The sequence below is a fragment of the Dermacentor silvarum genome, unplaced genomic scaffold, assembly GCF_013339745.2.
Source record: "Dermacentor silvarum isolate Dsil-2018 unplaced genomic scaffold, BIME_Dsil_1.4 Seq462, whole genome shotgun sequence".
Taxonomy (NCBI): Eukaryota; Metazoa; Arthropoda; class Arachnida; order Ixodida; family Ixodidae; genus Dermacentor; species Dermacentor silvarum.
Window position 1 is genome coordinate 85,558 of NW_023606272.1, and position 14,444 is coordinate 100,001.

The following is a 14,444-nucleotide window of genomic DNA, read 5'->3' on the forward strand; positions in this document are numbered from 1 at the left end:
ACACGAATGGGCTCCGCTCTTAGCTCTATGCCACACCACCCTCCAAAACACGAATGGACTGCACCAACTACACTGATAATGCTGGGCGCTGCTCCCAGATTGCTCGCTGGTGGGTGGCCTCTCATTTGCGCAGTTCTACCAACAGTCGCTCGTGCTCGTCTTTGTTGGTTGTGTCAAAGTCGTACCTGGCCACGTGGTTTCTCAGGCTCGTTTGACTCGTCGCCGAAATGGAAGATGGCTGATCCGCCCGCTGATCATCAGCAATACAAGATGTTGCCAGTGACAAGAAAACGCACTGCTATAGATTTGGAAACGAAGTGCTTCTAACCGATGAGGAGATTGTCGTGAATGTGCTTGCATCAGATAGCGACAGCGCGGCGACGACGGCAGCGATGAGCGGTAGGGCAGGCTGCCTCAACGTTGTCCTCACAGGAAGCCCTGCAGATGATTCACTTCCTCCGGAGCTTCATTGTCGCGAGGGACTTTCCATTGCGCTACGTGTAGCACCTGGATGCTTTGGAGAAGGATGTGGCAGGCTTCGCGTAATGCAAGCAAATCCGACGGACGTGGGTTTTCTTGTGCAAGTCAGTGAGATGACAAGATGCTTGTGGCGATCTCGCCCCAATGTTCTTCTGGATTTCTCAAGCTCAGAGGCTGCCGCGGCAACCTTCTCGCATTTCTTAAAAGGCCTCATCTGAGGCCACCAAAGTGATGCCTCGGTGGAGCGCAGTCACTTGCCGCCCGTAACCCGCTTTGCAGTTATAGCAGTGCCATTCTTGAACGCCGACCGCTGCGGCTTGTTACACACAATCGAAGCGCGTAGGAAGCAGAGTTGAACAGTTCAACAAGTCAGCACAATCAGCAGTCAGATGAAGGAAGGTGGGGGAGGGGCGCTGACCTCCCCGCCAATATAGTTTTCTCTGAACAGCTCTGCCATCCCCTTATTTTGATTTTTGCCATGCAACCTAGTTATAGCAATTACAGTTAAACTCGATATAACAAAATTGACAAATTCCCCAAAAACTTCGTTATAAAAAGGATTTCGTTACATGCAGGTTTGGCACGAAAATTCAAAAAAGAAACGTTACCGTATTTACTCGATTCTAACGCGCCCTTGATTGTAACGTGCACCGTTTTCCGTGACCAAAAGAGAGGAAAATAAAATCCTTTACAGTACTGCGCACCTCATGCTTTGGAATCACTCATCCTTGGAATGTCACACCAGGTACTGGATGCGTGGAGCGTGCCGTTTCGCACAAGCGCGAGGCTTCGGAAACGAAAAGCGACCGACACGATGGCGTCGTATAGTGTCACCTAGTGTCAGGTTAGTGAAGTGAAGCACAGAGACTTGCGGCAACATCAACTGGAAAAGGAGAGTGCCGGCTTGGCGGGCTAGGCCAGCTGCAGCAAGCGGTAGGATCAGGTTTGAATGAAGGGAGGGGAAAGGTGATGCCCGCGGCGGCAAGATCGCGGGTTGAGGGAAGCAGGCCCGCCTCGCGCACGATCGCACGCATGCACATGTGCGCTCGTTCTTGCCTAGCAGTCGCTGTGAATTTGAGCGCCAAGTGCGATGCCGCCGCTTCGCATTCCGTCGCGGCGGAGAAGGTGCTTCGGTTGCTGCTGCGCAATAATGACAAAAATGTGGCGAAATCTCTAGGTTGTCGGCGGGGAAAATTAGTTATTCGAGGGGGTCTCCCGCTGTCACTTCGTTATGTAGACGTCTCAAATACATGTGCTTCTATGGGGTAACGGCAGGGAATAAAAAACTTCGTTATATCCAGGAATTCGTTATATGGAGGTTCATTATAAGCAGGTTTAGCTGTATAAGCTATAGCAATGTAATTTTTGTGCATTGAATATTTATAAGTGGGTTCGATGCATCTCTGAGTGTGTGGCTACTGGGTCTATATGCTGTGTATGTGTGGAGCCAATGAAAATGTTTTGGTTACAGTATGGTACCGCTTACAGTGCAGATACTCGCAACTGCGGCAACTTACGCTATAGACATACATCATGTTTGTAAACAGCGGTAGGCACCGTCGATGTATTTTAGCCCCTATAGCGATGTTTAGGGCGTTTATATCCACACGGCAATTAATGCAGCTGTGACTGTGCTGCCTGCGTATGTGAACGTGTGATTGATATCTACACTGCAAGTGGCGCAATTCGTAGAGATGAAAATAAATTTGAATGTGACGTGCTTTGTGGGGCATCTGTGCTTGACCTACATTCAAGGCTAATCCTAATCTACCTTCCTCACAGTGCGGCAGAAATTGTATGACGCGCTAATAACGATCGTAAGCTCATATGTTGGCTCATGCATGCCACTCAAAACAAAAGAGAAGCTTAACGGTTACGAAATATTTTGCGCACATGGATGATCTGGTCTGAGATCCAACTTTCGCTTTACCGAGGCGGCCCATTGCTTGCAACGGTTTTCATCAACAGGATACCTATGAAAACTTTAGCCTCTTGCGTATTTCGACGCAACTCAGCACGTTGACATACTGCACTTCCTTCGTTGTAAGATCATAGAATAAAGACCTCACACATGGAACCGCACAACCACACGGAAACCCAGCGGCTGCTGTGGTAGGCGCGACACGGGCGGCGGCTCGGCGGCGGAGTGCCTACCAAGCGAAACTAAATTCCGACAACAGCGCCACCGCATTTCGTGACGTAGCGCCGTGGTCTACAAGCGGTCTACACAGTACCAATTCATTGTGAGCTACCGTTTCCGCTTTAAGATTATCCTAGGACAGGCTGACAATAGGCGCTTCTGATGGGAGATGACATGTGTTCGATGCATTCACTGCACCGTAAGCACCACCAAAACGAATGCTGCCGCTATTAGAGTCAATGCTGTGGTCAATATTGGGCCGGGCGTGTGTGTGATGAACAGCCACGTTCCCATTACAGTTAAACGTCGATATAAAGAACTTCAATATAACAAACTATTCAACTTTTTCGAACATCTTGTACAAAGAACACCACGTATAGTGGAACCCTGTTGATAAGTTCCTCGCTGCTGCGTTTTCCCAACTGCTACATTGCGTTGTCACAGTCCCGACCTGAATCCCATTGACTTCCATGTATTATGTTCCCTTTGATACGTCGCCAATCTGTTATGTTCCTGCATCTTACGTTGCGTTTGAACGTGGCCGTCACGTAAATTTAGAGGTGCGACCAGCTTGTACGTTGGAACAAGTGACCGGTGTGTTGCAACACATGACTGGTACATTGCAACAAGCAACAGAAGTTTGCAATAAGCAACCCAAGTTTGCAGTAAGCAACCACAGTTTGCAATAAACGACTGAAGTTGCACAAGCCAGGCACTGCACATGTGCACAGAGCAGTTGTCGAAGCACCCGAAGCGAAGTGTGCATCAGTAAAAGCCTAATGGGAACCACAAACGCTGGGCCAGATGCACAGAGTGCAGCGTTACATTTATTTTAGAGCCGGCAGTGGTCATATGCGTAGCATAATCACTGGTTCTCTTAAGTCTGCTTCGCCACAGTGGAGCTGTGTTTTGAGGTGAAGAATAAGCAAAATACTGCAGTCAAGCATATAAAAGTTGAAAGGGGCCACTGTCGCAAAACATTGTACAGATTACTTAATTATACATCCTCGGTCACAGTACGAGACTGGCAGCCATTCAGAGCTGTTTCTGACAACTGGTGGCCTTCCTCACAGTTACACTTTCCGGACTGCAACATTCATTTTCTCCTGGTCCCTTGAAAAACGTGTTAACAGGGTTCTTTAGACCCTCAATAAAACCAAGCGTGTTTATGCACAATTTCAATATAAATAAATTTCACTGTTGCCGCTGAGAAAACCGAGGCAATAACCGAAAACTTCTGATGGTCAAGTGGTTGAATTACAAAGGCTGTTTGCGAATGCACCTCAATTTGCTGGCTGGCTTCGCTTCGTACCACTGAAGCAAGGACATTGCTAACACAGCATGAAACCGCATTTTTCGGCGCTGACTCTCAAATTAAAAACTGAAATGAATTTTTCTCTCATTCACGTTTGCTTTCTCCAATTGCCCGATCATACAGAAAGTTTTGCGGCCTCTCCCAAGTTAGAAATATCCATCGGCAACTGTACTTATTTAATCAAAGGGTGAATTTCAATGTAATCAAATTTTACATAACGAATCAAATAGCTAATTTTAACAAATTCGTTATATCGAGCTTTAAGCTTATTTAGTGTACGCTAATTTCAGAAGCGAAATAGCTATAGTTCGACCCAATAGATATGTATGGACACAGGCGGGGACTTCTGGTCGAGATCAAATTAACCAAAAATTTCTGCATTTCAATCACTTCAGCAAACTGTACATTGCTGAGATTTTCCCTATTAATCCTTGCATCTAAGTAATCCTAATTTAAGCGACATATCGTCAGTGCCTAACACACTCTAAACTTTGTTTTTCACTTTTTCTAAAAACCAACAAAACTTTCAAAACTGCAATTGTACCTGATGGCTGTTGGTCTGGCTGCAGCTTGGCTTGTTCCTCGGACCGCATTTGGCGCCTCAGCTCTCTGAACTCTTTGCGGATCTCCCCACTGCAACAAAATATGTGGGGGTAGGAAAGTTGGTAAGCATGCATGGTGTAATGTTGTGCAGCAATTGGACGAAGATACACATGGGACAGGCGCTGACTCTCATTACAAAACATGTAATAGGTCATGTGGTTTATTGCAAAATGAAACATAAATAGGCAGCATTTAGACAGGACAGTGCTACAATGGGTAGTATGTGCTGGTTCTTCCAGACAAAACAAATGTAGCATTAATTTTATGCGGTTAATATTTCAATGGGGCCCTGCAACGGACTAGAGAAAACTTGTTGAATGGCACCGATGGCATCGCCTCAATGCGGCGATCTTGGGTACTTGAAGACGGGTCGTGACGAATGCGAATGCCACTGTGATGATTGGTTAAAAATGTAACGTGCGATATACGTTTGCAGGGTATGAGTACTGCAACAAAGGTTACAGCATTACGTTTTTCAATCATTTTAAGCATCGCAGAACCTTAGGCGCGGTGTTGCAACATCGGGAATGACGCATCACATGCTGAGAACTTTGGCGAGTCAACGGCTCGCAGAAGCTGTTGTAGTAACCATAAGAGCGACCTGCCTCCGAAGTCGTGGAGACCATTAACACGCTTGGCAACCACACAGTGCCGAATTGCCCTGCTGCTATCGGGAGGTACCATATGACTGTAGTGAACTAGATAGGGGTAGTGGGACGAGGGCGATCCGGGAGCCGAGGTCGTTTGCACGGAAACTGGCAGGCGGCGCTACTGCGCCTTTTACCTGAACCACCCCGCAGTGCGCGCTTATTCGCCGCGCACTCATAGGAAGAGTACGATAGATCTGAAGCTCATGCTTGACTCCTGAATGCTTACATTGCTCACAATGTCAGAAAAAGATGAATATTTTTATAGTGTTGTCTATAGTGAATAAACAGTAAAAAAAAAAAAATGATGTACAGCGCGAAGGACAAGGGCTGAGAGAGACAGCGCAGTGCGTTTAGTCTCTCTCAGTTCCTGTCCTTCGCGCTCGATATAGTTTTTTACCATGGATTACCAACTAGCCCAAGCAACCACCTTTGTGTAAATATTTTTGTTTCAAAAGCTCGCAGCCATAGGATTTTAGGTACAAATCTGCCTGTGATAAGTTCGCGGAACTACGCGTGGCTACTCAGAATGAACGGGTGTACCAGTACATCGAAAGGAGACCGCCGGGGCCGTGATTGCAAGAAAAAAAAAAAGAAAAAGAAGACGAAAAGAAGAGAGAGAGGCTCTGAAGGAGGTACGAAAACACATTTTAGTCAGGACAAATGCCAGATCACAAAAGTGGCGTCAAAACAAAACCAGGCCCCTACGTCGTCCTGCTCAGCTTAAGGTGCTCAGCTCTCTGTGGCTTTTGCGCTTCTCGAACTGTTATACCTTTGACTAAGAAGTGGCTGCGCGTGATGGACATAGAAACAATCTACTCATGCTTACTTTCTTCCTTGTGAGCGTCGCATTCAACACCATTGGAGCAGAGGAAATTACTCTTACACGAGCCACAAACATCGCAAATGCTGTTCGTGTGCAGCTCGAAAATGCTGAAGCATTCTGTGAATATGTTCTCAAGGAGCTTCAATAATGAGTACAAATCTTGCGACGGATACAAATGTCCACCCCCAGTCACAGTTCAGTGTACTCGGAGGGTTACAAGGTGTGGCTTCTGTTCGCCCTGACGAGGAGGATGTGCTCACATAAACAACAGTTAAGTTTAGGACGCACTTTCTTGCTACGTAGCCTGCTACGTAATATATTAGCTGCGAGTCAGTCCTCTCCATTACTAATGATGAGTGGCTAGCACGGGGAGCTTGTACTATGGCTAGAGACTCTTCAGCTTCTTCTAACTCACTTGGGCGAGCAGATCATCACCTCTGTTTGAAGAAATGTTGGGAGTTTTGTCTTCCACGCTGAGAAGTGCATTTATGATATCAGGGGTGTGATTTGCACCGTCCACACTCCTTGCGATGTTGTTAAATGACAAAACAGTTTACTGTGATAAAAAACTGATCTGGCGAGGGTGGGCATTACAGCCGCTGGACTGGCGGCTGTAGCTGTTGAGCCAACTCAACACGCAATGCCACCAACAAAACCAGGCACGTGCAACTACAATTGGTAAACACGTCGGGGCCTGTCCGAACGCATGCGGCGGTTGATGCGGTTTCAGGTGAAAGGCGCAGTGGCGCCACCACAGGGCGCGCGAATATTTCCGTGTGTTTCGCCTCGCCGGCGCTGCCCCTATTCGCTCTCCCTCAACCCACTACCCCTTTCTAGTTCACTATAATATGACGCTATGGGAGAGTGAAATGTGCACCCTAAGCTGGAAAAGTTCAAGTGGAGGGTGCTGTATTTTGATTTTTATCTGACCATAACTTGTGTTTCTGTGGGTCAATTTTCATCATTGACCCAGACTTTTGATCTTTTTCTCTGTTGCATGACATGCTGAGAATACATCAAGAGCAAATAGTGACCGGAAAATGGTGTCTGGAAAATGGTGTTGCAGGGCGCCTTTAACCCTTTGCATTAAACAGGGGTGGGACTGTGTCACATGTAAGAGGCCGCTCGTGGCGAGAGAAGAGGACGAAGAAGTTCGCGGAGCGTTCCGAACAGCGCGAGCGCTCGAGGCACGTAAAGCCCCCTCATCCACGCGCCCCGCCGCTTTTGCTAAGTAGCGCCAACCTTTTATGTGTGCCGCTGTTCCCTGATTGGTTGCTCAAACCAGTTCCGCTTCCGCAGTTTCCGCTTCCGGGGTTTCCGTTTCCGGTTTTTCTACTTCCGGGATTTCCGGTTCCTGAATTTTCGCTTGTTGCACACTCGCACCTCTACGCAGCAGTGACGTCGCTTCCGTTAAAAACGGAAGCTGGGACCTACGCAAATTCCGCTTGACGCCGGAAACTAAGGGGGTGAGCGAGGGAGGAGCTTGGAGGAGGAGGGTAGGTTGGCTGGTACTTAACCTGGTCGGCGAAAACGCGTATGGAGGGGCTTTAGAGGCACGTGAACAAGGCGTAATCAGCGAGGCAGAAGCATCGAAGCAGTATTATCGACGTGGCTCTTGAGCTGGAAGGTCGCCTCGTCAGCCATGCTCTGACGATGGGAGAGCGGGAGGACCCGGCCACGAAGTCGTGAGACTGACAAGGCCCAGGTGTAGCTGTAGTCCTCGGAGACGTCCAGGCGAAGCTCCTGGAAACGGCCACTGCTGCTCACGGTGGTTTCGGTCTTCTTCTCGAGAATCCCTCTTCCTTGGCCAAGCCCGTTCAACCAATAATCACTGTGCCACCGGGCCCGCCACGCAGATCGTCGGAGGGCGAAGAACACTTCATTAGGCAAGTGACACGTCAGCGGCGGCTACCGGAGCTCCAGCCACGCACTCGGCCAGGTCAACGGAACCGCGAGTCGTCGGCACGTACGGCATCAGCGACGCCCCGAAAGAACAAGTTGCGAGGCCTAACCCGTCGAACTTCTCAGCACGTCAGCGCCAGTGACCGGGTTATGGGCTTCTACCAAGCTGGACTTCAAGTTGATGGACTGATCACAAGGCAGCTACGATTGAGCGAGGGCCGGCGAGAGCAACGACAGAGAGAAAGGCTCATCGAGATTGCCGCCGGGAAAATATGAGCAACAGCGACGAACTGAGTGAGAGATATTTATTCTTGTAGGGAGATAGCAGTAGGCCAGAGTTGCCAGACTCTCATGCGAGAAATGCCCAGTACTACGCAGAGGAAATTAAGGGCATGTTTATGGATTCACTAGGTCGTATTTTGGTGAACATTGTTTGTTTTGTAGCGAAGAAGACTGGCGCCCTGTGTGACTGGCGCGCCCTGTGGACGCACTATCATCATCGGCCCGCCGACGAAGACGGGCTCGCGCTCTCGGTGTCCGACGCTCAACTGAGACGGTCGCATTTCTGAGTCGTCAATAAACCCCATTACATATTTGGTGGAGGTGCTGGGTTCTACTTCCCCAACCCTGGAACTACGCAATCGGACGCTGCCGGCCATCATGCCTGACGACGCCAGCCAAACAACACCTCCGGCACTGCCAACATTGATTTGTCCTGGCCCCGTGCGTAACGCGATCCTCCCATCTTCAGCGGCTCCGACGAATACGACGTCGAAGATTGGCTCTCGATCTACGAGCGGGTGAGTGCCCCCAATAAATGGGACGATGCTACGAAGCTCAGCTACGCTAACTTCTATCTTACGGGTGTCGCTAGCGTGTGGTACCACAACCACGAATCCGACCTTCGCACCTGGTCCGATTTCAAGGCGCGCATTACGCAAGTGTTCGGTCGCCCTGAGGTGCGGAAGCTCCGTGCCGAAGAGCGCCTGCGCAGCCGTTCCCAGCAACCCGGTGAGAACTTCACCAAGTACATAGAAGATGTTGTAGACCTTTGTAAGCGCGTCGATCCATCGATGACTGAGTCTGACAAGATCCGTCACGTGATGAAGGGAATCGAAGACGACGCATTCCAAATGCTCCTCTCGAAAAGCCCGCGGACCGTGGTCGAGGTCGCTGATCTTTGTCAGAGTTACGACGAACTCAGGCTCGGCGAAATCAAGGAATTTATACGCTCCGAAGTCGCCCGCCAGCTATCCCTACTCACCGCTGTCCCCGGACCTACACCGTCCTTGGCTCCTCCATTGCGTCAAATGCTCCAAGAACAAGTGTCCGAAGCCATACAGTCTCCTCGTGCAGCGCCACCATTGTCTGTACCTCTCCGCTACGCCGAGGTTGCAGCACGGCCACCCCCATCGACTTTTTCAGCGCCACCGTTTGCTGCACCGCCACGTCCAATCCCTCCAGTGTACACCACCAGATCACCAGCTAGCACGGGACCCTGGCGTACACCCGACAATCGCCCCGTGTGCTTCTTCTGTGGTATCCCTGGTCACGTGGCACGGCTCTGTCGCCGTCGCTTATGGCTTCAAGGTCATGACCAACCTGTCTCCTCCTACGTTTCGCCAGCTTGGTCCTTCTCCCCGCCACGTGATTCGCACTTGCCGTCCACGCGCAACGTCATTCCTTCTGCCCGTGATCGTCGCTCGCCATCCCCTCGTCGCCGCTCACTTTCCCCCATGCGGCGGCGTCCGGCCCCATCGGAGCAGGAAAACTAGCTACCGCAGTTCAAGAGGCGAGAACTGCGTTCCAGTCGAACCACACAAGGCCTCGCTCTCTTCCGACGAACGTAATCGAAGTGTCTGTTGAAGGAGTCGTCACACTGGCATTAGTCGACACAGGCGCCGCCGTTTCAGTAGTTACGGAAGAACTTTGCTGCAAGCTTCGAAAAGTAATGACGCCCTTATCTGCGCTGTCACTCCGGACTGCAAGTTCCCAGTGCATTACCCCTGTTGCCGCATGTACCGCCCGCATCGTCATTGAAGGATACACGTATACAGTCGAGTTCGTTGTCCTCTCATCCTGTTCATACGACGTCATCTTGGGGTGGGACTTCCTTTCCGATCATCAGGCCGTCATTGATTGTTCTCGCGCCGAAATTGAATTTTCTCCGCTTCCCGACACCCGCTCACATGAACTTGACGATCTCGGCGACAAACTGGTCGTTACAGAAGACACTACGATCCCTCCGCACTCTTCGGTGATTGCGCATGCCTGCTCTACTTTCGCCACTGACACTACTGCCCTGTTTGTCCCATCGGACATTTTTGTTCGCTGACAATGTTCCCTTCCCTTCGCTGTCCTAACTGTCAGTGGTGGCTGCACGAGACTACTCGTTTCCAACACTAAGGGCACGCCACTCGTCTTAGGTCGTGGCGAGTGCCTTGGACGTCTTCAGTCTGCCGACTCGGTTACCATCTTTGATGCGCCTCTTGACGACACCTGTTCAGACATGAACTCGTTGACCTATAGCTTGCATTGTTCCCAGCCTAGGCACGACGTCTTCCATAGTTCAGTGGATGCCCTCTTGAGCCCTACGCAGCGTTCGCAGCTTCTCAGCCTTCTACGGAAATACCAATCTACGTTCGACTGTCAACACGCCCCATTAGGCCGCACATCGACTGTACGTCACGAGATCGACACCGGCACCCACGCACCACTGCGCCAGAGGCCTTATCGTGTATCACCTGCGGAGCGCCATGTTATTGAAAACCAAGTAAGCGAAATGCTTGAGCGTGGAGTGGTTCAACCTTCTAATAGTCCCTGGGCATCGCCTGTAGTCCTGGTGAAGAAAAAAGATGGCTCAATTCGATTTTGCGTTGACTACCGCCGCCTTAATAAGATAACTCGCAAAGACGTCTACCCTTTACCGCGCATCGACGATGCTCTGGATTGTTTGCAAGGCGCGGAGTATTTTTCTTCGCTCGATTTACGCTCAGGCTATTGGCAAGTGCCTATGGATCCTGCCGATCGCCCGAAGACAGCCTTCGTGACCCCAGATGGCCTATATGAATTTAACGTTATGCCGTTTGGGCTTTGCAATGCCCCTGCTACATTCGAACGAATGATGGACAATCTGCTTCGTGGGCTCAAATGGAAGACATGCCTATGTTACCTTGATGATGTCGTCGTCTTTTCTCCAGATTTTCCCACACATCTGTACCGTCTCGAACAAGTCCTGCAGTGCATCACCGAGGCAGGCCTCCAACTCAACTTGAAGAAATGTCGCTTTGGAGCCAAGTAGCTTGCTATACTCGGACACGTCGTATTGAAAGATGGCATACTCCCTGATCCTTCGAAACTTCACGCCGTCGCCGAGTTCCCGAAACCCACGTCTCTGAAAGAACTTCGGAGCTTTATCAGGCTCTGCTCCTACTTTCGTTGTTTTATCCGGAATTTCGCTTCCATCATTGCTCCATTGACTCAGCTGTTTCGCGGCGACGCACGACTTTCTACTTGGACCACAGCTTGCGACGATGCATTTGAAACCATGCGGCAGTTTGCTCACTTCGCCTCCCGTACTGCGCCATTTCGACCCCACGGCCCCCACGGAAGTCCACACCGACGCCAGTGGCGTAGGACTTGGTGCCGTGCTTGCACAGCGAAAAAGTGGGCATGATGAATACGTAGTAGCCTACGCCAGCCAAACACTAACGAAAGCGGAATCTAACTACTCCGTCACCGAAAAGGAGTGCCTGGCTATCATCTGGGCCCTTGGAAAATTCCGACCCTACCTGTACGGCCGCCCCTTCGACGTCGTTACAGATCACCATGCTCTATGTTGGTTATCGACTTTAAAAGATCCGTCTGGCCGCCTTGCACGCTGGGCTCTACGGTTACAAGACTTCGACATAGCGTCATTTACCGGTCTGGCCGCAAACACTCCGACGCGGATGCCCTCTCTCGGTCGCCTACACCAAGTGACATGACTTGCATTACAGCCATCGAATCGGCGTTTTCGTCGCCTGTGCCCGTCAACATGGCTGTGGAGCAACGTAAAGATCCCTGGATTGCGGCACTTATGGATTGCATTTCTGACACTTCAACAACACGCCCTTCACGTGCTATCCGCCGCCACGCTTCTCATTTCGAGTTGCGGGATGGTGTTCTCTATCGTCGAAATTACGCTTCCGACGGTCACAAATGGTTGATCGTCGTTCCCCGCCATCTGCGCACAGATGTCTGTTCCGCTCTCCATTCAGACCTGCAATGCGCCCATGCCGGCCTCTTCAAGACTTACGCCAGGCTTCGCTCCCGCTTTTATTGGCGTGGCATGTATAATTTTGTGCGACAGTACATTCGCTCGTGCATAGCGTGCCAACGACGCAAGCTTCCTGCTCCTCGTCCTTTTGGTCCTTTACAGCCCATTCCTTGTCCGTCCCGACCGTTTGACCGCGTCGGCATCGATCTCTACGGCCCTCTTCCGTGCACATCAGCTGGCAATCGCTGGATTATTGTCGCTGTCGACCACCTCACCCGCTATGCAGAAACTGCGGCACTGCAAACAGCGACAGCCCGCGACATTGCGTCCTTCCTACTGCATCACTTCACACTGCGTCATGGGGCACCGCGGGAACTTCTTAGTGACAGAGGGCGTGCGTTTCTTTCCGAAGTTCTTAACGCCCTTCTGACCGCGTGCCATACCGTCCATCGCACCAGTGCAGCTTATCATCCGCAAACGAACGGCATAACAGAACGGTTTAATCGTACTTTGGGCGACATGCTATCCATGTACATGGCATCGGATCATACCAACTGGGACCTCGTTTTGCCATATGTTACGTACGCCTATAATAGCGCTTCACAGGCCACAACGGGATTTTCGCCGTTCTTTCTCGTATATGGCCGTGAACCTACATGTACGCTCGACACCATTCTCCCCTACCGGCCTGACCCATCAGAGGGCACGCCTCTGTCTGAAGCCTCCAAGTATGCCGAGGAATGCCGTCAGCTGGCCCGTTCGTTCACGGCGGAAGACCAGAGTCTCCAAAAATTCCGTCGCGATGATGACCGACCTCCCTGCACCTACCAGCCGGACTCACTAGTCTGGCTGTGGATACCTTCAAGCACCCCTGGTCTATGCTCTAAACTCCTCGCTCAATACCACGGTCCCTACCGCGTCGTTGAACAGACGATGCCGGTCAACTACGTCGTCGAGCCGCTAACGCCATCTACTGACTTGAGGCGTCGTGGACGCGAGACAGTCCACGTCTAGAGACTTAAACCCTATTACGACCCCCTTGTCCTCTCCTCTCCTTGAGTCGCCAGGATGGCTCCTTCTTCTCCAGGGGGCAGTTGTAGCGAAAAAGACTGGCGCCCTGTGTGACTGGCGCGCCCTGTGGACGCACTATCATCGGCCCGCCGACGAAGACGGGCTCGCGCTCTCGGTGTCCGACGCTCAACTGAGACGGTCGCGTTTCTGAGTCGTCAATAAACCCCATTACAGTTTATTGGGTTTTAGTTTAGTGTGTGTTAGTTTGTGAGCTTTATTTTGTGGGGTCTAACTCGGGCTCTTGGGACAAAGGAACGACAACACAGTAGTGCAAACAATCAAAAGGGCATGTATTGCACCTTTCATACACTAATGCACACTAGCCAAATTACAACCAATAGAACATTCACACGGGCGCGCGACATATCAAGGAAGTTCGACTCACCGCGACCCGATAGCGAGCGAATACGTTCGCCACATGCTATGACACCATCGCCTAGTCGTTCACGTGTACAGTCATGCGAACGGTGGCGCGCTCGAACGATCCGTGTTCGTCCATACAGGTGTCCTGCTCTAAGCCTCACGCGACGGTCGCGCGAAGCGGGCCGGCACACTGCGCGATGCGTTCGTGCGTGTTGGCCGCCGATCTCAAGCCCAAGAGGAAGTGCCTTCGACCTTTTTCTCCCAAGTCACCCCGCCGTTCGGTGGTGTTAGCATTGCGACACTCGCGCCATCTCTCGCAACGCGCCGCAACCACTACGACCACCGCCGGTGCTAGACGCGAGCTATGCGGGGAAAACAACATCAGGGGACGCGCGAGAGTCGCGCATTCCCAAAATTTTTAGTTCGAGTTTTGGATTTGAGTGTGATTAAAAATATGCTTGCTGTGTTGCTATGCGTCTTTCAATCTCATCTCTATTAACACCCGCACGCCCCCGAGATCAGTGACAAAAACAAACATCACAGACTGCCCAAAGGCATTTTGGAGCAATTTTCGGAGCAAGTAAAATTGCGTTTTGGAGCACTTCAAGACCAAATTGCATTTTGGAGCAATTTGGAAGAGATAAATTTTCATTTTGGAGCAGTTTGGTGCAGGCCATTTTGAATTTTCGTGGAATAATGGAATATCGCAGCGCACCATGACGAAACACAGAACAAACCAACACGAAGCAAGTAGTACAAGCGTGCTTTATAGATAAAGCGTACTAGAATATGGGTTCCTGTAAAGCCGAAAACATCAGTGACACTACGATCGCACTATG

At 50.7% G+C, this 14,444-nt stretch overlaps 1 protein-coding gene across 1 annotated transcript in view; it reads right to left on the reverse strand.

The window, feature by feature from the left end:
- The window catches only part of LOC119435114 (spliceosome-associated protein CWC27 homolog), a 60,542-nt gene extending 55,867 nt beyond the window's left edge, over positions 1-4,675 (reverse strand). The window contains exon 1 of the mRNA XM_037702056.2: positions 4,480-4,675. The gene's annotated coding sequence lies outside the window, so the exon portion shown is untranslated. The remainder of the gene's footprint in view (positions 1-4,479) is intronic.
- Positions 4,676-14,444: the final 9,769 nt, after the last annotated feature.